Here is a 25,541-nt window from a genome sequence, read left to right as displayed (position 1 = left end):
TGCACTTTGATGCTTTTATTCATCTTTCTTCACCTCAAGTGCCCTCATCCCACTTAGGGAGTCCTGGCTTATCCTTCAAGACTTGCCCAAATGCCTTCTGCCCTGTGAAGTCCTCCTTGAAACTGAAGCAGCAATTATTCTTTCTCTGTGTTTCCACAGAACTCTCTACCTCCATTAAAGGACTTATTAAATTCTATTACAGCTTAGTTTTTATGTAACTGTCTTCCCTGAAACACTCCAGAGGAGGCATCATGACCTATTCATGTCTGAATCACCAGCACTTAATCTAGAACCTAGCTCAACAGTTTTCATATAAATTAAGAAAAGCAATACCTCAGAAAATCTCTAGTAGCCAAATTCAAAGTTTCTCTAAAGTGTACAGTTGCTATGATTTAACTTCCTCTAGTTTGGATTTCAAGCCATTAGAATTTGGAAGAGGAACAAAGTAGTAGAGAAATTATTGTGTACTATGTGAGCAGAGTTCAGTGCAGAATTATGGAGGAATGTAAGTGTTTGTGGCTTTGGCATGATGGTCAAGGGAAACATCTTTCTTGCAGAGGAAAAGGGCAGTGTCATTCTGGGATCACAACCTTCTCGAACATGTAGAAGGTGGGTTCTTCCTATTTTATATTTGAGCTCAGCAAAGGCTTCTTCCTGAATTAATCACTGAAGAAGCACAAAGAGCCATATTTCCTTCATCTGGCCACTGCAGAAAAGTAAAATGTTTACACCAGATGGTGTTCAATGTGATGTTATCATTCCAGGTTTATCCAAATTCCTTCTTTAATAATATTTTGCTTGGAGTTACACCTGGAGTTTTATGTATCTGCAAATATTCAGGATGAATTCTCAGTTGTGGAAGAAAAAATAGACAGTACTCTAAGCTTACGTGTAAATATGCTTTGTAGAAAAGATAAACATTTCAATGAATAAAAGCCGAGGGCAAAAGGAAGGTTTGAGTAGGTAAGTGGTGTGTGTTCCCATGGGAACATGCCGCTGCTGCCAACAAATGCATGGGAAAAGGCTTTAGAGTCTTTCTATGATTCAGGCTAAAATTAAATTTGTAAAGGAGCTGAAACACACATGAATCATCCCCTCTTGTCCACTATGATCATTACTATCTCCAAGTCAAAAGCTAGCCAAGAGTCACAATGAAGACTAGTCTGTTGTGACAACTGAAGTTGTTTGTACTAAGTAATATCCCCACCAAGGAATTCCAACAGCTTCTAACATCTACTGTGTAACAATTTAGATTCCTTGCCCTTATTAAGGCCCTTATAATCTGGCACCATGATCTCGAACCCATCTAATTTCTGAGCACTTTCCTATGTGGGTCAAGGTGGTCTCATTATCCCCTAAACATTTTTGTTCATTCTTGACTCCAAACCTTTCCCATACACTTTGCCTGTCTTCTAGTGCTTTTTCCTTCTTCTATTCAAACCAATCTATTCTTATATTCCAGTCCTAGAACCATCTGATCTGTGAGGTTTGTTATGATTGCAAATCATACTGGTATCTCCCAGCTCTGGATTTTTGTACTGCCCTCAAGAGCTGGAGGTACAAGCTAATGTTTCTATTGAAATCAACCATCGTTTATGGACACTCTGTGGTTCACATATGGTGCTAGTAGCATAATGGACATTTCTTGTTGTTCTGATCCCTATTTTCTTTGCTCTTCCTTTGTTTTAAAACAGTTATTTTCCTTCCCATAGATGAACAATATAACTAAGGGCTTTTCAATCCTATGTAAGGAAAACATTTTCCTCCCCTTCTTAGGATAAAAAAGAATTGATGCATACTAAGCTTGGTGAAATCTGTTGTAATCTTCAACTTTAACCCCTTCCAAATTGAGGGGCTCGAATAAATCTTAAAGCACAAATTAGTTACCAATTAGGGAAATCCTGTACAGATAAGGGAATATCAGTTTTGGACCATTTGACTGTTTTTTTTGATATCCAGATTGCAGAATTACCCACAGGCATACTCATTGGTATGTACTGAGTCTTGGCCAGGATTCAGAATAAGAGTAATTCTTTTGGGATCTGAATCTTGCAGGAAAATAAAAACAGACAAAGCTTGATTCAGGCCTCAAAGTTTGGCAATGCCAGTTTAACCATGAACAGATAATGAAATCTTCATATTTGTTTAATATCTAAAACCCCAAAATGCCTCTATTTCTACATCAATACCATCTCTACATATTTTTTTTGTTTCTGAATGACAAGACATTTAGCTTGATTTTATTTATTTATTTTTATTTCAACAGGTTTTTGGAAAACAGGTAGTGTCTGATTACATGGATAAGTTATTTAGTGGTGATTTCTGATATTTTGGTGCACCCATCACCCGAGCGGTGTACACTGCAAAGTCATTCTTGTTCACTTATGAAGAATGAGAAGAAAAACTCTAAAACAAAAATTCTCTTGCCTTTAATCGAACAAACTATAGCCCACTCTTGAATGACTTTTCTGTAGCTGGCCCTTTCCAAAATATTTACTCCTTCCCCCTTTTACCTCCACAAGAGAAATATCCCTCCCCAAATCCTTGACTTTGGGTTTGGCCGCGTGACTTGCCTTGGCAGATGTGACACAAATAGGAGGATGAAATGTGCTTGAGTGGTTGGGCCTGGCCTCTTGCACCTCTGTCATCGCCACGAGAAGAGCATGTCTTGACTAGTCCAAGGCACATGAAGAAGATGAAGCAGAGCCACCCAGCTGACCTGCAGCTCTGTGAGATTAAATGATTGGTATTTTAAAACACTGAGTTTTGGGGTGGTTTGTGACACAGAATTTTTGTGGCGATGGCTGATACATATCCCAATAGCTCCGCAAAGGGTTATATCTTCCCAAGTTCTGTTTCTGTTCCCAGAAAATACCATTCTTGACCATAAAAGATGCAAATATAGTATTTTCCTATGAGCTTCTAACTCAAATGGCATAGGGTGTTTCAGAAAAATGTTCCTATTAGTTTTTTTTTTTTTTTATTATTATTCCTGACATCACACTTCCCTCTAAGTACTGGGAGTGCACAGAAGAAAATGTAAGTCTGTGTGCTCAGGTACTTATTTGGTTTCAGGCTCAGAGGAGTCTATGATCCCTGAATCTGACACTGTCTAATGGACTTCAGAGAACTTGAAGGCAGGAGGCTCTATCAGCCAGGGGCTCAGCAGGAGAGACAGCACACTCAGCTTTGTTGTGTAGAGGCTTTTTCATAAAGGAAATATTTAGAGGTGTGGTTAGGGTTACAGGAACCAGCATGGGATGTTGAGGCACCTAGAGACTAGGAACATCAGGGAGTTCTGACGATCCCCAGGCTTGAACAGCAGGGGGAGAAAACACTGTTTTTATAGGCTGGCTAAGAGCTAGAGTCAAGATGGGCTGCCCAACAGTAGCTGTAGTTTGGGTGATGAGGCCATTGATAGAACCACAGTGAAGCAGATGGTGAGTAGGAATAAATGGTGAGGAGACATATACTGAAAATAAATATTCCAACATCTCTCTCCTCCCACGGGCCAGAGGGCAAGGGAACCAGAGTAACAAAGTACCTAGAGGTCAGGCTCCCAGGACAAAGAACATCACAGAGAACAGAGAATAAATCTGCAACAAATCAAAGAATAACCAGAACAGATGTTTATGAACATTTGTCCCAGTTTTCTCAGAAAAGAAGGCATGGGGAGACGGAGGGCACGAAATGTGTTATGTTTACAAGGAAACTGGTTACCAAGAGTTTACAAAGTCTTCAATTTTGAATTGGGTAGCAAAAAGATGGAGAATTAAATGACCTGTGACTGGGCCAGTAGATATCTTTGCATTGCATATGTCAACCTCAAGCATTTCTCTAAAAATATCATGAGACGATCCTGTAGCACTAGAAGGCATCAGTGAAATTAACATTCAAGTACCTGGAAGATAATTATTTTGCGAAGGGCTATGAGACCAAGCTTCTGCCCTCAATCTCTGGGTTTGACATTGGGATTTTAGAAGAAACATTTAAATGGATAGGGAAGTAAAAGGTATATTGGTGCCATTAGATTCCTGAGCAATAGACCTCTCACACTGTTTCAATTTTTTGATAATCTTGTAATTCTTCACCTGTGAAAATACCATATGAAACTATTTACCAAATTTATCAACCCATGACACATCCACAAACCCAAACTTGCCAGAATACTTTAGTTGTTGTAATTATGTTTTTTGAAGAAGAGTGTAGTGGGCAGGGGACACTGGAGACTCCTTGGTCTACATGCCCATACATGCATATCCACATACCAGCATCAGCCATGTCTCTTTCTTCAGCAAAATTACCTTACTTTCCATTCTGTTCCCCAAAATGGGCAAAGGTAAGTGAGTAAAACCAAAACACCAATACAATGAGGATGTGTTTTATTATACACAGAAGTATCCTAGTATGCTAGAAAACAATATTGTACTAATTTTCTTTGAGAAATCAAGTAGCTGACTATTTATCTGAATGCAAATAAATGTAAGAAACACTTTTTTGACCTTCAGATACAATTTTCACAAAATACTTTCTCTTTAGATTTTATGGGTGGTCCAGTTTCCCCTTTAATGTGAGCCTTACAAGATTTTTGTATCTCTTAACATCAAACTCAACAAATAACTAAGACTTGGGGAATTTGTATTTTCCAAATGGGAAATGGGGGAGGGTAAAGGAAGAGAATCCTCCCCACTCCATCCCAAGGTTCCAGGGAGCTACTAAGAGATAATCGTTGATGTTGATTCCAGAAAAATGGGTCTCATGAAGTTTTCAAGCTGATTTCCTTAACTATTAACTTCACTGGAAGAAGGATTCCTTTTGATAAGTGAGGACAAAAAGGCACCATTGAATACCAATTACAAAAAGAAAAGAAAATCTATAAGCACACCGTATTTTGCTTTCAATGAAATATCTTCATGTGGTTGCTACGTTTTGTTGACAGTCAACAGATGTAAACATTTAGCTGAAATATGAAAATTCAAGAAAGATCACAGCTATTGGAAGTAGTAGGCTAGCTAAAAGCCTCTTCAGCATTGCTTGAACAGAAACAGACCAAAGGCAGATTATGTCTGAAGATGTATTGATTATTTACATCTCCTCAAAGAAATCATAAGTTCTTTAAAAGGACAATATGAGCTACATTTATGTACTTATGAGAAATGGGTAACTAAATACTTCATTGCTTAACATTTATTGGATGCCTATAGGTGATGAGAATGCATGATTAGAAGTCTCAGCCAATGGGGTTCCAGTTAATTACCTGAATTTGTCTTCCTATATATAACTTTCAAGGAAGAAAATAATATGACAAAAAGGAAATGGTTACAAAGTAACGCACATTTTATTTCCCAGTCTGATCTTTTTCATCCTATATATTTATAGTCAGAGCACTGTGTGGTAAGTCGAGCATCATGTACCTTGGCTTCTCCCAAGATGAATATTTTCCAATGATCAAGTCTTCACACTTTACAAGACCCTTTCAAATACATTATCTCATTTGACTTCTAAGTCTTACTGCACCATTGTGTAGATGGAAAAATTGAGTCTACAGAGAAACTAAATTGAGTCTGATGATTTCCCTAATGTTATACTACCTCATGCCCACTAGAATAGCTAAAAGCTAAGACTGACAATACAAAGTATCAGCTGATGGAAATATAAAATGATATAACCACTTTGACAAAAAGTTTGGCAGTTTCTTATAAAGTTAAACATATCTTTTGATCCAGCAACTGCAGTCACAGGTAATTATCTAAGATAAATGAAAATATATGTTCACAAAAAGGACTTGTACAGCAATGTTCACAATAGTCAAAAATTGAAAACCACCCAAATGTCCATTAACAAGAGGATGGGCAAACAAGTTGTAGTATATTAGCACTTAGCGATAAAAAGGAATGAATTACTGTACTGATACATGCAATAACATGAATAAAACATAATGCTGAGAAAAGAAACTGCATACAAGAGAGTATATATTGTATGTTTCCACTTATATGAAGTTCTAGAACAGATAAAGATAATCTAAGGTGAAAAAATTCAGTGGTGCCTTTGAGGGTTTGGGAGATTCCTCCCAAGGGAGGACTTTTTTCCTTATGAGAAAGAAATGTGGTGAGGGTATAGACACACAGCTCAAATTGTTCAATTAATACTTGTGCATCTCAATGTATGTATATTTTACTTTAAAAACTGTAAAAACAGTAACAATCAGATGGAGGAGCTGGAGGTGGAGGTTTAGATAAATGAAACGAGGCAGAACATTGATACTACTTCAAGCTGAGTGATGAGTGATGTCCCTTCTACTCTTCCGTTTATGTTTATCTATGTTTGAAATTTTCCACAAAAAAAGTTTTAAAAAGGACAATAAGGAAAAATGATCAAAAGCCTTTCAGGGAACTGAAAATAGTTCAGTATGGCTGGAGCAGAAAGTATGTTTTCCACTGTTTCATCTCACAGGAATCCTCCCAGACAGTGGTGAACTGAAAACACCAAATCTCTTAGTCACATCTGATTCTACAGTATGGACGGTTACATGACTAGCTAACACAAACGAATAACTGTGGTGGAGAAAACAGATGTTTATATCTCAAGTGTAAACATAACTTACCAAATATTATTACTTTAAGTACTTAGCAACAATTGGAATAAGAATTTAAACACGAGCCATGTATCTACCACGGAATATGGACATGTTTAATAGTACAGGCTCAGACCAGTATAATCCCCTTCTATAACTTGGTAAATTCCTGACATGCAATAAGTAAACTACACCACACCAAATCAGCAACTAATTTAAAAAACTATAAATGTCTTACAAATAAAAAAATTATGTATCTAAAATAAGTGGGAAATATGCTCAATAAATCATCTGATTCATCACTTCTCATCACTTCTTATTTTAATACAGATTATTCCAATGCTGTGAGTATTTCACTAAGAATGTACCTTAAGTTTTCTTCATCTGAATTCAACGCATTTGTGTGTGTGTATGTGTATGTGTGTGAAGTTGGGGCTCTGTGTAGACTTAGAATGAATTACAGATTCTATTTTAGAAAGAGAACTTAAAGGCTCTCTTTACTTTTACGAATGAGGGAACTGAAACCAAGAGAAATAAAGTGACTTATCCAAGATAAAAAGGCGTGAGGCCACAGGTCAGATCTGATTTCTTCAAATTGAAGTAGACTGTTTACAATATCCATGAATCTGAAATGCTTTCCATGAGCTGCATCCATATTGAATAACTCAAGAAAAGTTTATCTTGGCAATTCACAGAACACTATTCAAACACAGAATTGTTTAAAAGGCTTCTAGTACACTAGTGGAAATATTCTTTTGCCCCATGGAGATTATAATATTGAAGCAGAAAGATATCTTCAAAAGGTTGTGGAAAACAGCCAATTTACCATTTGTCTATGCTTGCTTACAGAGCATTAGAGTGGATATTGAACTACCAAGACCCTTTCCTCTATTTTCTCTTCTTGCCTAGCCCTTTGTTTGGGGGCCACCACATGCTCTTTACACCAGCGTATTTCAAGCTATGGGTTACAACAATCCACTTATGAGTTATATCATCAACTTAATGGCCACAATCAGCATTTCAAAAATTGAATTAATTAGATTAGAAAATACCAGTGGACAACACTACAAGGTTAGGGCAAGTTTTATTTCATGAAATTTCTGTTTCAGTCATATACATACATATGTGTGTACACTGGGTGGAAATGTAAAACATTTTTTACTATGGATCAGTCAAGAGTACTTGAGAGCAGATGGCTTCATAGGTCCTCAGAGGGACTTTGACATGCTTTAACTCTGATTACCCTTTCCTCAACTTGTATGTTCATGGTGTCTATGACTTTATTTTCATTTTTAAGGCCACATAAATGAGACATTATAATCATTTATTCTCATAATATACAATGTGCAATGTCTGTGTTTACCTATATGTTTGCTAACTTCTTTGCATTTGTGAACTTTTTTTTAATGTGGTAACTTTCATAAAACACAACATTCACCATTTAATCACTTAACCATAACTCAGAGGCATTCAGCACAGTGATGTGCAACCATCGCCACTATCTAGTTCTAGAACGTTTTTATCACCCACAAAGGAAACTCCCTATTCATTAAGCAATCACTTTCCATTCCTCCCTCCCCTGCAGCCTCTGGAAACCAGTATCCTGCTACCTATTTCTATGGATTCTGGATATTCCGTATAAATGGAATCATACAATATGTGGCCTTTTGTGTCTGGCTTCTTTAAATTAGCATAATGCTTTTGAGATTCATTGAAGTTGTATCATGTATCAGTTCTTCACTGATTTTTTGTGGCTGAATATTTCACTGTACACCATCCATCCACTGACAGACATCTAGCTGTGTCCACCTTTCGGCTACAGTGAGTAGTACTGTTATTAACATTTGTATACAAATATTTATTTGAATATGTTTTTAGTTCTTTAGGGGTATGTACCTAGGAGGAAAATTACTGGTTCATAAGGCAATACTATGTTTAATTTTTTGAAGAATCACAAAACTGTTACCATCTGTTAGTGGGTTATGAAATCAAACTCTTTTCCACAGTGGATGTACCATTTTAAATACCCACCAGTAATGTACAAAAACTTCAATTTCTCCACATCCTTGCCAACACATTATTTTCTGTTTTATAGCCATTCTAGTGGGTATGAAGTGGTATCTCATTACGGTTTCAATTTGCATTTCTCTAGTCACTAGCAATGCTAGACATTTTTTCATGTGTCTCTTGGCCATTTGTATGTCTTCTTTGGATTAATGTCCATACAAGTCCTTTGCCCATTTTTAAATGAGGTGTTTGTCTTTTTGTTGTTTAGCTATAAAAGTTCTTTATATATTCCGGATACTAGATCTTTATCATTTATATCATTTGCAAATACTTCTATGTTGACTTTTTACTTCCTTGGTAATGTCCTTTGAAGAATAAAAGCTTTTGAATACAATTTACTTTTTCTTTTGTTGCTTGGGCATTTGGTGTCATATCTAAGAAATCATTGCCAAATTCAAGATTGTGAAGTCTATCCTTGTTTCTTTCCTAAAGATGTTACAATTTTAGGTCTTAAATTTAGGTCTTTGTTCCTTTTTAATTTTTGTATATGGTGTGAGGTGTTCTTCTGCATGTGAATATTCTCAACTTGTTTTTAGAATCATATTTTCTCTTCCTGAAATACATTCTTTAAAAGTTTATTTAGAGAAGATTTCTTGGTAATAATTTCCGTATGTTTTTCTGATAATATCTTTATTACCACTGTATTCTGGCTTCCATTGCTATTACTGAGAAACTTGACATCATTTTTCCTCCTTTGTAAATTTTCTACCTCTTTTCTCTGCCTAAGACTCATCTTTGATAGTCTCTGGTTTTACTAAAATATATCTGGGTGTAGCTTTCTTTTTAACTGTTCTACCTTGGACTCTTGTTTCGTCTGTCTGTGGATTCATTACCTTTCTTCAGTTCTGGAAAATTCTCAGGCTTTATATCTTCAAATATTGCCTTTCCTTTATTTTCTCTATTCTCTCTTTCTGGAACTGAACTTACATATGTTATATTTCCTAATTCTATCCATCATGTAGCCTAACATTTACTTTCTTTAATATTTATCTCCTATCTCTCTGTATTATTATCTGTATTCAGATTTAATTCTCTCTTCCTACATATATTCTGCTGCTTAATTTATTGGGTTATTCATTTCAATAATGATATTTTTATTTCTAAATATCCTAATTCATTCTTTTTTCAAATGTGCGTGGTATTTTAAATTAGATTTACATTTTGATAATTTTTCAGTTTTTATTCCATCTTTAATATCTTAAAACATTTTGCTCATGACTTTTTACTTTAATAATTTAAATATTTTAAATTCTCAAGAATTTAAGTGTTGTTTTCTCCTAACTCTTGTCCATGATATATTTGTTAATATCTTATTATATGTTATATTTGATTGAATTTCATATTTCCAAATCAGAAGGCTTTAACTGGGAATTTGCATTGCTTTCTGGATCCAGGAGGAACTACTGATCTGGGAGTACTCTGGAGCTCTTCAAAGATACTGGCTTAATGACAGAGTCTCATTTTCTTTGCAGAAAGCCCAAGGCTTAATCTTTGAATTCCACTGGCATTTTCCCCAAGGTAATCCGATCCATTTCATTTGTTTAAACTGTTCATCATTCCAGTTTTAGTTGGTTTTCATTTTCAATTTTTGGTACATGGGGACATTCCTTATTTCTTTTAAGTCAGTGTGATATCACTGAAAGATACTTGGCCTTTGTTCCTGGTTTCTGGCACAAAGCTCCCAAAACTCGGAATTTCCTGAGTGATAAGGGTAATAGAAGTATTTTTTGTTCTAGTGAGGTGACTTTTTGTAGGTCTCTAGGTAGCTTCAGGAGGGTGGCTGGTCCAGAAAAACCAGCCTTGATTAGAAGCTTGGAACATTCCACCCACCTTCCTCTAATCTTTAGGGCAGGGAAAAGAGCTGGAGAATGAATTGATTGCTGGTGGCCAATGATTTAATCAATTTTGCCTACAGATGAAACTTCCATAAGAAACCCTAAATAATGAGACTTGGAGAGCTTCCATATTGGTGAACACATCAAGGTGCTAGGGGAGTGACATGACCAGAGAAGGCATGTAAGCCCTATACCCCAGATCCCACACCTTGTCCTACGAATCTCTTCCACTTTACTGTTCAGAGTGGTAGTCTTCATAATAAACCAGTGAGTTTTGTTAGCTGTTCTCGAAAAGCATCAAACCTGAGGAGGGAGTCATGAGAACCTCTGATTTATAGCTGGCCAGTCAGAAGAATGGGAGGCCTGGGACTTACAGATGGCATCTGAAGAGTGTGTCAAGGGGTAGTCCTGTAAAATGGAGCCCAAAATCTGTGGGGTCTGGACTAACTCTGGGTTGTTAGTGTCAGAACTGAACTGACTCACTGGACACTCAGGTGGTGTCCAGAGAGATGGAAAAGTGATGTTGGAAAAGTCACCTGTATTTGCTGTCAGGAGGAAAAAACTTCTTAGTCAGCAATGCTTTACAAATTATATTTGAAATTCGTCCAGGCTTTAGTTATAAAGTTATAACGACAACTATGATACCCAAGAATGGGCACAGGACTCTGTCCCACAGCTCCCAGCTGTGATTTTTAGTACAGATCTGCTAGCAAGAGACTACAACCACCTCGCTACTTCAATAGCCTTCTCTTATGTGTGGGGTTTGTGGTTAAGATCTTATAGCTCTCTTTGCCTATGGATGGATGCAGCAAGGAATGACAAAGGATGAGGTAGTTACACAGAGGAAAGGTAGTGGATGTGGGGAGACCAGTCAGGAGGTTGCTGCAGTCAATAAGAAAGGATGGCAACCTGAATAGCAAAAGGCTTATAAATACAATGAAAACGGATATTTAAAAATTATAAGAAAATACAACGTAAATTTTGGTGCCATAAACTTGAAAATCTATATGAAATGGTTTATTATACAGAAAACACAAATTACCAAAATTGATTCAAGAAGAGATAAGAAACAGGATAGGCTAGGTAGCAGCAGAGGTCAGGGAAAAGGTGAGGTGATGAAAAGCATATGAAGAGATCTACCCTATAAAACATCTCCAAGCTTGAATGACTATGCAAGAAAACTCTTTCAAACATTCAGAGTGTAGATCATTTCAATGATATCCAAATTATGTCAAAGCATCAAAGCCAGGAAATTTTGCAATTCATCTCACAAAGTTAGAATCATCTAGAATTACAATCTAACAATCATTCAAAATTACAGACCAGGCTCTCAAATAAAAATAGGTAAGAAATCCTAAATAAAATATATAACAATTGAATCTAACAGTATATTTGGAAAATACACTGTGCCCAAGTAAGTTTTATTTCAGAAATTAAAGGATAGCTAAATCCTAAATATTCTATAGTTATACTATATAGTGTAAATATGATTTACTTATATATTATAAAAGAATCAATGAATGTAATTAACAGAATAGAAGATAAAGAAACAAAAGATCAGGAGTCAACAATTAGAGAAATTGGAGGCTACAAGAAGCCAGCTTGGGGTCTGGTCAAAATATAGGGAGGATGATTATTCCAAGTAAAGAACAGGGACAATGAGACAGTGAAAATAACACAAGATATTAAGATCTCTAAGGAGATCTCAGTTGTCCAATAGACATGTGAGGTGGATGCTGAGTTTGGGCTTTTGGCCACAGACACCTCTGAGGGGGCAATCTGTCCATCACTCACTTAGTGACAGTGGGGCATTTACTTCAAATCTGTGACCCTAAATTCTCACCGAAAAATATGAGGCTAACATGATGTATTATATCTTTTAGGGTTGTTGTGAGATTTAAATGAGATAATGAGAACTAAGTAGTTAGCACAGAACCTGGAACGTAATAAAGTATGGTAGCTGCTATCTTGATTATCAATGTATTTTCTGAAACTGGGAACAGATTGACAACCCCCTCATATATGCTTTCTTCTCTGACCACCAGAGAGCAGACCAATATTACCCTTCAAGAATGAGAAAATACCTCAAGTTCTGCAGCTTGAGAGTTCAGAATGTTTTGGGTAAGCTGCTTTTCTACAAATTTTGTCAGAAGAGCAAACTAAACTTTGTGAAAGCAGAATATCTGCTTTCTTCTTTATATTTTAGTTGAGAAAGGAGCAGGATGTAAGTTACACAGTCACTGAATATGAAATTATATGTAAATATTGAGATACACCATATCTGGCATTAGGAATGAAGATAATAACTTGATGTATTACTTTTCTTTTTGTTTTACATTGTAGGATCCTTTATTAATTTTTGAAGTGCTATTATATAAATATCCAATTTTATCTTTACACTGTTATCAATGTAATAACATTGTGAAGTACACAGGATGGAGCACATTGTTCCTATTTAAATGGTGTGAAAACTGAGGCTTATTAAAGTTTAGTGGTTCATCTAAAGACACACATAAATTTGGTGTCACAATCTGAACTTCACCCGGATCTGAAGACAAAGTATAGGAGTGCCCTTTTGGTTCTCTTTCCCTTCTTCTCTCCCTTTCTGTGTCCTTCCTGTCCTTTTCTTGCTTTCCTCTTTTTCTTTCCCTTCCTCTAGCTCTCCCCACTTTTTCTTCACCTCCTTCTTCATTATGCAGTATTCCACATATATGTATGATCTAAATAAAATCAATGTGATTAACCCACCATTCAGCTAAGAAATATTACCAGTATCTCTGAAGCCCAACTGCACTCCATACCGAACCTGTAACCTGGATTTTGTAATAATTTTCCTTTTCTTTCTAGTTTTATCATGGTATCACTTATGCATCCCTACAAATATATACATTGTTTATTTACATATTGTTGGACTTTATGTAAATGAAATCATTCTTTTTGTTGCTCAAAATCATGTATCTGAGATTTATCTGTGTTGATGTGTATAGCTCTGGTTCATTCATTTTCACAGCTTAGAGTACTTCATTTTATTCATCTGTTCTCTTACTACTGGGCTTTTGTGTGATTTTCAGTTTTGTGCTATTATAAACAAAGCTGTATATGACTCTTGCTGTACCTATGCAAAAGTTTCTCCAAGGTATTCGCCTAAGAATGAAATTACTGATTCATGAAGTGTACTTACCTACAACTTTACTAGTTAATGCTGAATTGTTTTCCAAATTGGTTTTACCAATTCCTATGAGCTCATTACTTTACATTCTCACCAACATGAAATTGTCAGAAATTTTAACCAATTTCACACCTAATGCTCAGATTTTGGTTTTCAAACATCATTCTGCAATGAAAGGAACCAGATTCCTTGGAGAAATAGTTGATTCCAGGGCTAGGGCAAGTAATAAACAAGATGAGCTTGGAATAGCTTGTGGTGTCGGAGAGTAAAAAAATGCTTCAAGAAACAAAAACAAACAAAAACACAGGAGCCAATCACAAAGGAGCTCCTAAATGCCAAACCTGGAACAATCAGAGCAGCAAAATAAATACAGTGTACTCTAGAACAACATGGGTTTGAGCTGTGAGGTCCACGTATGCACGGATTTTCTTCCATCTCTGCCACCTCTGAGACAGCAAGACCAACACCTCCTCTTCCTCATCCTCCTCAGCCTACTCACTGTGAAGTTGATGAGGATGAAGACCTTTATGATGATCCATTTCCACTTAATCGTAAATTTATTTTCTCTTCCTTATAATTCTCTTAGTAGTGTTTTCTTTTCTCTATTTTAAGAATACAGTATATCAACATACAAAATACGTGTTAATTGACAACGTTATCTGGAAGGCTTCCGGCCAACAGTAGGCCAGAAGTAGTAAAGTTTTGGGGGGAGTTAAGTTTTTGTGGAGCCAAAAGTTGTAAGTGTATTTTTTACTGCATGGAGGTCAGTGGCCCTAATTCCCATGTTATTCAAGAGTCAACTATATAATATTAGATTATAATCCATAAAATATAAGTTTTCATGAATTCATACTGATATAAACAAATAAATGGGAGAGATGGGACAGCTCTTATGATAGAATCTGAATTAATAAATGTAAAATGAAAGAAAAATACAAAAAGTTATCACTAAACATCACCATAACTCTTGCAGACATCCTCCATCAAGAGACGCTAAAATTAGTGGGTGAAAGTTTGAGGAGAAATAAAGTTTGAATCATTTCAAAATATATTCCCTAAAATACTGATTACAAAGAGAAAGGCAGTAATTTTACTGGGGAGAAACTTGGCAGAAAGCACCTTAATCAAGTGATTGAGGTCACCAACACCAGTAAAAAGATATCAACATCATGAGCCCTGAGATATGATGAGTAAGGACATAGCATTATTTCATGGTATTCTCATTTATAACTATAATTCAATCACAAGAGAACAGTAGACAAACTCAAAATTGAGGGATATTTGACAAAATAATGTCTATTCTTCAAAAATATCAAGGCCATGAAAGATAAGAAAAGATAAGGCCAGGCATTGACTTCTCCCTAGCTATCAAAGTCCAAGGTGGCAACTTCTTCTAATAGAAGGCTGTTTAATTTACACTAAAAATCTGTTTAGTGTAGCCACCTTCATCAATGATCTTAGCAAGATCTCCTGCCTAAGTTGCTGCAGCTTCTACACGAGCACTTGCTCCTTTACTTTGCATTTTAATGCCATAAAGATACTTTTCCTTAAACCTCGTGAATCAGCCTCTGTTAACTTCCAACTTTTTTCTTTCTCTTTAGTTTTAAGCTTCCTCACCTTTCTCAGCCTTTACAAAATTGGAAAGTTACACTCTTCCTCTGGATTAGGCTTTGGCTTAAGGGAAGGCTGTGGCTGGTTTGATCTTCTATCCAGACCACTAAACCCTCCATATCAGTAGTAATGGTGTTTCATTTTCTTACCATTTGTGTGTTCACTGGAGTTTAATTTCCTTCAAGAGCTTTTGCTTTGCATTCACAACTTGGCCGCTTGGTGCAAGAGCCCTAGCTTTCAGCCTGTCTCGACTTTTGACACACCCTCCTCACTAAACTTAATCATTCCTAGCTTTTGATTTCAAGTGAGAGACATGATTTCCTTTAACTGGAACACTTACAGGTCACTGCAGGACTATTAATTGGCCTAATTCCATTGTTGCTGTGTCTCAGGGAGTAAGAAGGCCAGAGGAGATGGGGAGCGATGGGGAAATGGCTGGTCGGTCAAGCAGTCAGAACACATACGTTTATCAATTAACTTTGATGTAGTATGTGAGTGTAGTTCATTGCACACCAAAGCAATACAATAGTAACATCAAAGATAACTCATCACAGATTGCCATAACATATATAATAATGAAAAAGTTTGAAATATCCTGAGAATTATCAAAATGTGGAAGAGATACAAAGTGAGCAAATGCTATTGGGAAAATGGCACCAATGGACTTGCTTGACACAGAGCTGCTACAAACATTCAGTTTGTGAAAAATGCAGTATCTTCAGCATGAAGTAAAGTGAAGAGCAATGAAATGAGGTATCTGTGCAGATACTAAACTGAATTAAATATTTCCATTTGGTTCAATGACAGTAGTGGTTGATTAGAGATTGCTGGGGCATAATTGCTGGGTACCAAGCCACTTTTTAGTAATAGTTTCAAAGTTTACAATGATTGGAACAGTGAGTTTATATTTGGTGGTGCATAGAACAACAAGCAGATGCAGCAAAAAAACCCTGGAAATAATAGAATCATTACCTTTTATAGCTTATAAAATGGTGGGCTGAGCTTCTGAGTCTACAAAATTGAATGGGAAACTTGCACCATAGTAAGTTCACCAAGGCTAGTGTCACCTGAATGGTTTTCCAGTTCTTAGTTTTCCAGTCCTCATTGCCCACATTTTCTTTTAAACTTCTTTGGGTCCTAGGAAGGTGTCCTCTTGGACAACAATTCAGAATAGTCCAGACCACATTGCTTTCTTTCACTTCCTTTTCCAGGGTACCTTCATTTCTCTTATCTGTAACTGTAGCAAAAGATGGTATTTTTTTTTTTTTAAGATGGCATCTTGCTCTGTGGCCCTGTCTCCTGGGTTCAAGCTATTCTCCGGCCACAGCCTCCCGCATAACTGTGATTACAGGTGAATGCTATCATGCCCAGCTAATTTTTTTGCTTTTGTATTTTTGGTAGAGATGGGGTTTCACCATGTCGGCCAGCCTGGTCTTGAACTTCTGATCTCAAGTGATCCACCCACCTCGGTCTCCCAAAATGTTGGGATTACAGGAATGAGCCACCATGCCCAGCTAATAGATAATATATTCTAACCAACAAATAAGGATATTTGAGTTGAAAAAAATGTGTCTCTCTTCAAAGAAAGAATGGATAGAATATTTCTAAAATGAATCAGTCTTGGGAAATCAGCAGAGTAGTTACTGTGTTCCAATCCACCTCTTTCTGTAAATGACACATGGAGGGTGTAACACAAGGATTTAGTCTGGGGGTAGGGCCAGGTAAGGAAGTCTGCACTGCTATTTGGGAGGGATCTTCACCTTGACTATTTCTCCATGGTCACAGAGTTCCTTTCACACAGCTCCCTCTAACTTCTGTTACCAGAGTCTTATGCCTATGTCAATGTATTTCTTTAAAAACATGGTCCAAGTAAGGGCCACTTTAGAAGAATGAGCTCAAAGAGGGTGGGTGCTTTCTCTGCTCCTTTGACCCCACGAGATTTCCAGCACTATGTCTCTAGTATCTTCAGTCTCTCCACTGTTTATTCCAGGCCAGTTTCCAGTGGGAAGGCTGTGTCTAACATCCTTGAGTTCTTCTGTTGCTGGTTGAGGTAAGCCATTGCCCCAGGCAGCAGTGGCAGCAGGTCAGGACCTCCAGCTTCTTTCAAAAGAGGAAGCCCCATCCCTTGAGCAACCACCTTCTAGTGTAGTACGTGCTAGGATGTGCTACCCAGGAGGAGTGGAAATAGTAGCCTCTATAGCTGCCACTAATCTCAGAGCACATCAGGCCTTTGGCTCTGTGTTTCTATTCTGTTTTTGGTCCATGGAAATGTTTACATGTTTTTGAACTCTAAAATACATTTTAGGCATTTTCTTTTTATGTTAAATACTTTTGGATGTTTACAGTGGAAACCTACTATGCAATTCTGACTGGAATTCTACACATATTTAAATATTGCTCAGAATTCACCTCTTCCATCAAGTATCTAAAGTATCTAAACATCTCTGCACTTAAGCACTCCCTTTCTACCCCAAAATACTCTGTGAGCCCTTAATCATTCTACTCGTACTTATATTTGTTAGGCTGTAATTAATACTTGAGTTAGTCTTTCCCCTACTGGCCATGCTCTTCAGGACAAGGGGATGTTTAATTTATTTTTATATTTCTTGTACTTGGCACAGTGACTTGTTTATGGTTGGCACTAAAAATATTAATTCATTTCCTTCAAAATTCCTAACACTAGTTCTTAAACATTAAGAGGACTTCAAAGAATAATTGGCTACCTATTGTGATTTGCTGGTTGAGATCAAATCCTGTACATTTCTGAAGATTTTACTTATTATTATTCCTTACCCTTTTTTTTCTCTTTGTCTCCCATTTTTAGAGAGGGCAGAGATGCAGCAAAGCATAAGGAAATAGACGAGTTTAGGAAAAGAGAAAAAAAAAAAACATATATATATGTATATATATGCTATATTTAACTTTTTTCAGATAAAAATAAAATGAAAATATTTTCCTTAATAGTTTGTTAGAGGTTGGTCTATTCTTCTTGTACCCAATATAGTTGGGTTTGGAGCTGAGAACACAGGTCCTTTCCTACCATGTGTAAAAACAATTCTCTACAGAAGGGAAACTCTAGCAAGATATAGATACCAGACCTTTATATACTTGCTTGGCATTCTGATGGTGAAGAAATGTGTGTCATTTGGCATTGCAGTTCTTTCTTTGTTTCAGTTGTGACAGAGTGATCTAGGATCCTAACAATCTAAATATCATCTTACTTCGAATCATCAAGTTTTGAAGCCTTTGCCATTGCTCACTTTATAAATGATCACTTAGTAAACAGAACATCACATGAGAGTGATTTTTCTTCCCTATCTGCTTTTCACATCATCTGGTTGCAAACAGCAATTTACCAATTCCTCTTATCTGATACCTCACAGAATGACAACATCAGAAACTAGTTAAGACACTCACTTGGCAGAGACCAGAATTTAGTGGTTGGCACTGACTGATGATATAAACAAGTAATGAATTACTTACTCTCTTTATTCCTTACTTCAAAAGTTACTAATAAATGAAGCCAGTCAAGCTATTTCCTAAATTTATTTTATAAGGATTCTGTGAGCACTTAAATGGGAAACATACAGAACTCTGTCTCACTCATGTTGGAGTCATAAGAAAAGTAGCCTCTCTCTAGACATAAAACAACACCTAGAAGTTGCTATAGAAACAATAGCTCTCAAAGCCAGTAGAGAACATTTTTAAAAACGGTGCCCCTTAGAATCTCACGTAGCTTCCAAAATGCTTACACCCAAAGAAAAAGTATTTTACATAGAAGGGCCTAGTTTAGAAGCTTAAGATGATTTCATCTTTAAATAGGGTATCTTTTATTCTCTGTTGTGATTTTTATACTGTTTTAGATTTCTTAAAATTTTTTTCCCTCTGCATTTTTCAAACCACTTAGGCTTCATGTCATCTCAGCTGACTAGCATCTGTGGCCTGGCACTTGTTTTGACTAAGTGATCACATGTCTTTCTCTACCTAGTGCAGCCCCTGAAACCTTATCTGCTAAGACCAGCCTTTCATTGCCCTAGGAAGGCCTCTCAGTTGCATGTTACATCTGTTTTTCTCTGGAAGAAAACAATCAACAAGGTTGATTTTACCCTATGCATAAGAAACTTCGATTCTCATTCTGTGCTTTACTTGTGTAACTCAGCTGTGCTGTAACTACTTTTGTATTCAAGCAATTCTTTTGTCTACTTTGAGCCTCTATTTTCTGAACTATAACAGAGTTGAGTTATATGATTTCTGAATTTATTTGTGTGAATCTATATATAAGTACTATTTACCAAAAAAAAAAAAAAAGAGGAAATGTAATCTATTTTTTTTAATGCATACATTTATTAACATATATTATGCTGGACATTGTGGACAAGTGGTAAACCAAAGCCACAGGGCCCTAGGGAGCTTTAGGGAGCTTGAAGACCAATGGAGAGACAGATCATATACAGTGTAAGTACATTTATGTGAAGTTCTATAAAGAAGGAGTGCATGGTGCCTTGACAACATGTAATTAACCTAAGAGATATAAGCCAGGTAGGATCAAGCTTTTCCAGGGGAATGCCCACTCAATATCAAAGTTGAATAGGAATCATTAGATTAAGGGGGCAGGGAGTGGAGAAGGAACAGGGAAGGGAAGGATGCAGCACTCTAGGTAGGGAAAACACAGGTGTGAGGGCCAAACAGTCATAGGGAGAAGGAAGGGTAACTATAAGGAGCAACGGGAAGCCTTTGTTCTAAGCTAGGGAGTGGTAGGGGTGACCCATGACACAATCACTGAGGTATTCTACCGTATCACCCACCCCTGGCTGCCTAGAAGAGAGTAAAAGTGGATTCAGAAAAACTTGTTAGGAGATGACTGAGAAAATGCCAGCAAGAGGTGATGGTAGCTTGGGCTAAGGTGCTGGCAGTGTGCAGGGGTGTGGTGTGTGCATGAATGGGATGAGGAAGATGGAAAAAAAAATTTAAAACATGTATCTTGATTGATACTGATTTTGATTAGATTGTGTAAAGAGGCATTAACGAGACATTCTAGAAATTACACTTCCAAATAAGTGTCACTGCCTTCTAAGTGTTGTATTAAGAGGTTACACACCCATTTCAATGATGCTTCATGGGTGTCAACAATTCTGAGAAGCTTCTTTTAGAATTTCCGTCAGAACCAGTATATAAACCATACCAGAAAAATAGGCTTATTGCTATATAGAACATATTTCATAAATCCCCAAAGCTAAGGAAACAAATATGTGTGTAATGTTCTTAAGTTGACGCAGGGTTTATAAAAACTTCCTTTTATGAGTTTGACCTCCCAACATAAACAGTGACATCACTTCTTTAAGAAAATAAGGCACATATGTAGGGGAAAAGGCATGTTATCTGAGTCTTCATCCAAGAATGAGGATATGTTCTTATAGCGAAGAGCTAGCTCACTGGGGAAGCCCATAGGCAGAAGAAAATCTTAGACAGTAAGGAGGGGTTTAATTTTTATTTTTAGGAAGCAGATAAATAGATCTTAGATGACTGACAACAAATTTTCCAAAGAAAAGAATGAAGTCACAGCCAAAAATTTTTAGGAGTAGTGCATGGTGGGAAGAGTTTAGAACCAAGACTAGGAGTCAAACTCCAGTTGTGTAACTAGCTCTGCAGTCTTAGACAAATTCTCTCCCCCAGTCTTACTTTCCTTATCTGTAAATGGAGACACATATGCCAGGAGTTTTGTGAGGATTTACTGATGGAGCTCTGATAGTTTGGCTGTGTCCCCAACCAAATCTCATCTTGAATTATATCTCCCATAATTCTCATTGTTGTGGGAGGGACCTGGTGGGAGATTACTGAATTATGGCAGCGGTTTCCCCCACACTGCTCTCATGGTAGTGAAAAAATCTCACAAGATCTGATGGTTTTATAAGGAGAAATCCCTTTTGCTTGGTTCTCATTCTTTTTGCCTGCCGCCATCCATGTAAAACGTGACTTGCTCCTCCTTACCTCCCGCCATGATTGTGAGGTTTCCCCAGTAACATGGAACTATAAGTCCAATTAAACCTCCTTCCTTTGTCAACTGCCTAGTCTTGGGTATATCTTTACCAACTGCATGAAAATGGACTAATGTACACTCCGATTTCCATCCACCAATCCCTCCATACCACTTCCCCATCCTGGTTCCTCAGCTAAACATCTTTTCTTCAGGTTAAATAATAGAAAACCCTGTGGAGACAGAGGGTAAGAGGAAACCCTTCAGTAGCCATCAGGCTACTATCTTCACCTTTCTTAGCTCTGTAATATCAGAATATAAAGAATTCCTGGCCACTTTATCAGTCTCCTTGAAGAAAGACAGGAGCCAGTAGGCATTGCCATTGGTGTAGTAGACATTCCTGGAGCACTGTCATTTAGAGAAAGCAGAAGCCCATTTAAATCACTGAATCTTTTTAAGAAACTGAAACAAGTTAAATACTGAAGACTAGAGGACTGGTTGGACTGTGAGACATACCACCAGAATGCACATTCGTGTAGTGGAATTAAACACTGAAGAAAAATATTAAATGACATTGGGACATGTTCATAACAAACGAAGTAAAAAAGATTACCACAAAACAGTATATATACAAAGATTCCAGTTTTTTTTTAAGTACTTGATTTATGGGAAAAATAGGATATACAAAGTGTTAAAAATAAATTCTGGAGGGTAGGATTATAGGTACTTTAAGGTTTTGCTTTGCTAAACTTTATACAACATTTTAAAACATACATTTATAATTAATAAATGTAAGATTTAAAAAACAACTCCACAGGGCAGAATTTGTGTTTACCACCATAGAAACAGCAAGCATTTAAAGAAACATGGATTTTTCCTTAGTGGAGCAGAGAATTTGTAAAAGAGGAAAGCACCTCTCTAGATTCTTAATGTTTCCCATCTTTTTTCCCCTATCCTTGTCCCAGATCTGAAAGTAGGTGGAAAAAAAGTCAACCTGGTTCTTTTCCTACCCCAAGGTGCTCACTCAATGTTGAGTCTTACTGTAGGGGAATTTCACATAGTTTAGGCTTCCCAATACCAGAGGTTCCTGGCTCTGCCACTGGGTCTGTGCCCTCTTTGGCATTCACTTCCTGCCCGTTACCTCTCTGGGTAGCTGCAAGACGGCTGGGGAAATCCCAGTCTCATGTCCTTTGCAAGAGTCCAGGTCTCCACTTGAGTGGAGAACAGGAAAAAGAGGCAAGCACAATGCGAAGACTTTACTGAGTTCCTTAAATAAGAATACTTGTAAGTAGTTAAAATGCTTTACATTTATCATTACCATAATTGTTAAGAATAACAACTACCATTTATGAAATGCGTTCCATGTGCCAGGCACACACTACGTTATCCCATTTAATTTTCACATTGGCCATTTATCTCTATTTCACAGATAAAGATGCTGAGGCTGAGGCCAAGCATTTGCCTAAGTTCCCAGTGCTGGAAAGTGGCAGATGTAAGGTGCTTCAAAGATTGCAAAGCTATTCCAAAACTGCCTCCAAAATTCTTCACACTATTCTGTGAGGAAGATGAGGATTCTAAGTTTTAACTTTTGAAAGAAAGGGACAGACTTTAAGGTCCCTTCTGAGAAGTCTGCATGGCTGATCCATAACAGCATTTCCAGTTTTTAGTTTCAGTAAAGGGAGTCTTGTACTTAGAGTAGGTCAATGATGGGGGCCACACATAGGTCTATTATACCAGGTTACGGGTGGCAAATTTTAACCTGACCCTTAAGTAAGTAGGGTACAGTTGGAGACTAAACACTGGCAGCAAATAACAAACTCATGGTGTGTCCTGATACTGTGAAGAAAGGGAGACACTCCTGTACATGGGATATAGAACTAGCTAACTCCAGAGTTTGCTGGATGGAGGGAGCCAATGGTTCTGCTAGGCTAGCAAAAGGCAGAATAGCTGAGGTCTGTGGATGATGTTTAGATGGACAGTGGACCAATTCAACCATACCTGGAAAAGGCTAGAGGCTCTGTGCACAGAACTGTGAAATTATTTTGACCAGGTATGTATGCTATCAAAGAATAGTAGTTTATTCATGTCACAAGGAAGACAATTTTCTACTAAAAGTCCAAGTACCATATGGGTTAATAATGACTTTTTGATATACACTTCTAACAGAAAGGAAGACAAATAGACAACATAGCTGTAATAATTTATTGCTTTTCATTTCTTGTTTGGATGAGAGACTATATCAAAAGTTGATGATACTGAATTATTTTCATAGTGTCTATATCACCTACTATATCAGAATTGAATTCCTCATGATTGGTCCTCAATTTAAGTGAATATTAAAATTAATCTTAATTTAAAAAAATACATTGCTTTTCCAGTAAGGAGGAGAAGGCAGCAGGAAGAAGAAGCATTTTCCCAGAATTATATCCATTAGCAACCTTGGGTCCTAGTCCAAGATCTGTGCCCAACCAAGTAATTCTAAGCACATCACTTAAGCTTCACTTTCTTTATCTGTACAACAAGGAGCTAGAGTTTAATTTCCAAAGCCCTGTCAAGAACTAAGTCTGTATAAGTCTAATATTCTTTGGAGTTCACCTTTGCCTTAAGTGGGTTTACGATCATCTTTGTGAATCACAACCTCATTATTTAAGAATTCATGAGGGAGACAGCTCATTGAACAGACCAGGACACAGGGTTCAGTATATGATACTGTAATATAATTAAGTATGGAGAACAGTCTTGCAAAAAAGCAATGGTGACTCCTGAAATTCTGTTAGTCTCTGTGCATATATGTCTTACGAAGACCATGCTTGCTTGTGATGAAAATTTGCTTTTAATTCCTTCTTGACAGAATCACTGATAAAACTGCTTCCATCTTATATCAAAATGACTTATTCATAAGCCAAATACTTTTGTGAATGATTCTTAAAGGCAGGTGATGTTTGATATTGTTAAGGTTTTATGTGACAAGCCAGCATTCCAGGGGTATCCGTAGCAACAGTAAACGTAAATCCAATGAAGAGGTGCCCTTAAGTCCAGGCTAAGTATCCCTAAATGCCAAATGCCACAAGACACTGCCACTTGGGAATGGCTGTCTTTAGCCTCCAGAGTATGGATGGTGATGGTGTGCACTGACTAGGAGCTTTATTACACTACAGTAGAAAACTTTTTTCCTTACTTTGTCCTCACCTGATACTGAGAAAAGAGCAAGAAGGCAAATGTCTACGATTTGGAAGCTGCCTCTTCCAGCCGTTCTGGCCTCAACTCTAGTTAATCTTGTGTAAGTTAAATTCTAACTATCTCTAGATGGGACCTATCATCTGCTGGGACCTGTCAAGCCTTGATTAGTGCCCGCCCAGAAGTAAAGTTCTGTTCTTTGATATCCCAGGAGGAACTGTCATGCTCTAAGATAGATAATTAGAAACAGAACTGGCTACAATTGGATCTTAATGAGTTCAATACTGAGTGTGTCACAGAGTTTCAAATGTGGAAAGATGATCTTTTCAAATATATGTATAATTATTTTGAGGACTTGCTTGCCTGTCGCAAACCTACTGGACTTGTTATGAAGATGAAACAGGAAAAACAGGAGGACACGAAACATTACGTAGGACAGTTTCTAAGTTGAGAAGGGAATCTCCCACCTGGTCCGGCAAACATACTATTCCTTATCTTTCCCGCCCACCCACAAGTTCTAACACATATGTTTCAAAACCTTGTGTGGTAGTTCAAGCCTGCTTAGAGGCTTATAAGGCTTCGTGCCAGGTTTCGAGTATTTTCATAGATTTCTCTTGTTCAGTCATTGTCGCCTCCAAATTTGTCATTCTCTCTCATTCCACTCCAGCCTCCCATCATCTGTGCAAAAAGCTTTTAGGGCATTCCACTCAACACTTCTCTTCCCCACCTAAAATTCCCCACTGTCAGCAAACTGCCTAAGGGGAGTCCCTATAAAAGCGGTAAGAGAAAGCAAGGATGCGTTACTGCCTATAAATTGGGCACTTTAAAGGCATTTGTTTTATGACTTAAGACTTTCAACCATGAGTATTTATGCGAAGGGAGCTTCTTCCGGGAGGATAGCCCGGCTTCCTCCTCAGGTTTCAATCCCTAAATTTCCCATGAGTAAAAGAAACATCACCTCATCTCTTCCAAGAGTCCGCTGACGCCTCTCTTCACCCGCAGGTGTTTCTCTTAAGACGTGAAAGCTTTCTAGAACCTCAAACCGCTGAGACTCGCCCCGGTTTTACTCTGGCCCCAGCAACGCTACCGGATTTGTTTTTCTACTTCCCTAGGCCCAAGCCCGCCCATTGGCGT

General features: G+C 37.4%; 1 long non-coding RNA gene across 1 annotated transcript; it reads right to left on the bottom strand.

The window, feature by feature from the left end:
* Positions 1–25,520, bottom strand: LOC116550143. Its single transcript, XR_004268252.1, has 2 exons — positions 25,366–25,520; positions 1–2,727 (listed from the first exon to the last, which is right to left on the bottom strand). It is a non-coding gene; the product is annotated as an uncharacterized LOC116550143 (long non-coding RNA).
* Positions 25,521–25,541: the final 21 nt, after the last annotated feature.

Source organism: Sapajus apella, unplaced genomic scaffold, assembly GCF_009761245.1.
Source record: "Sapajus apella isolate SASKATOON/1434 unplaced genomic scaffold, GSC_monkey_1.0 scaffold7, whole genome shotgun sequence".
NCBI lineage: Eukaryota > Metazoa > Chordata > Mammalia > Primates > Cebidae > Sapajus > Sapajus apella.
The sequence above is the reverse complement of the archived record's forward strand: the minus strand, read 5'-3'. Positions and strand labels throughout refer to the sequence as shown.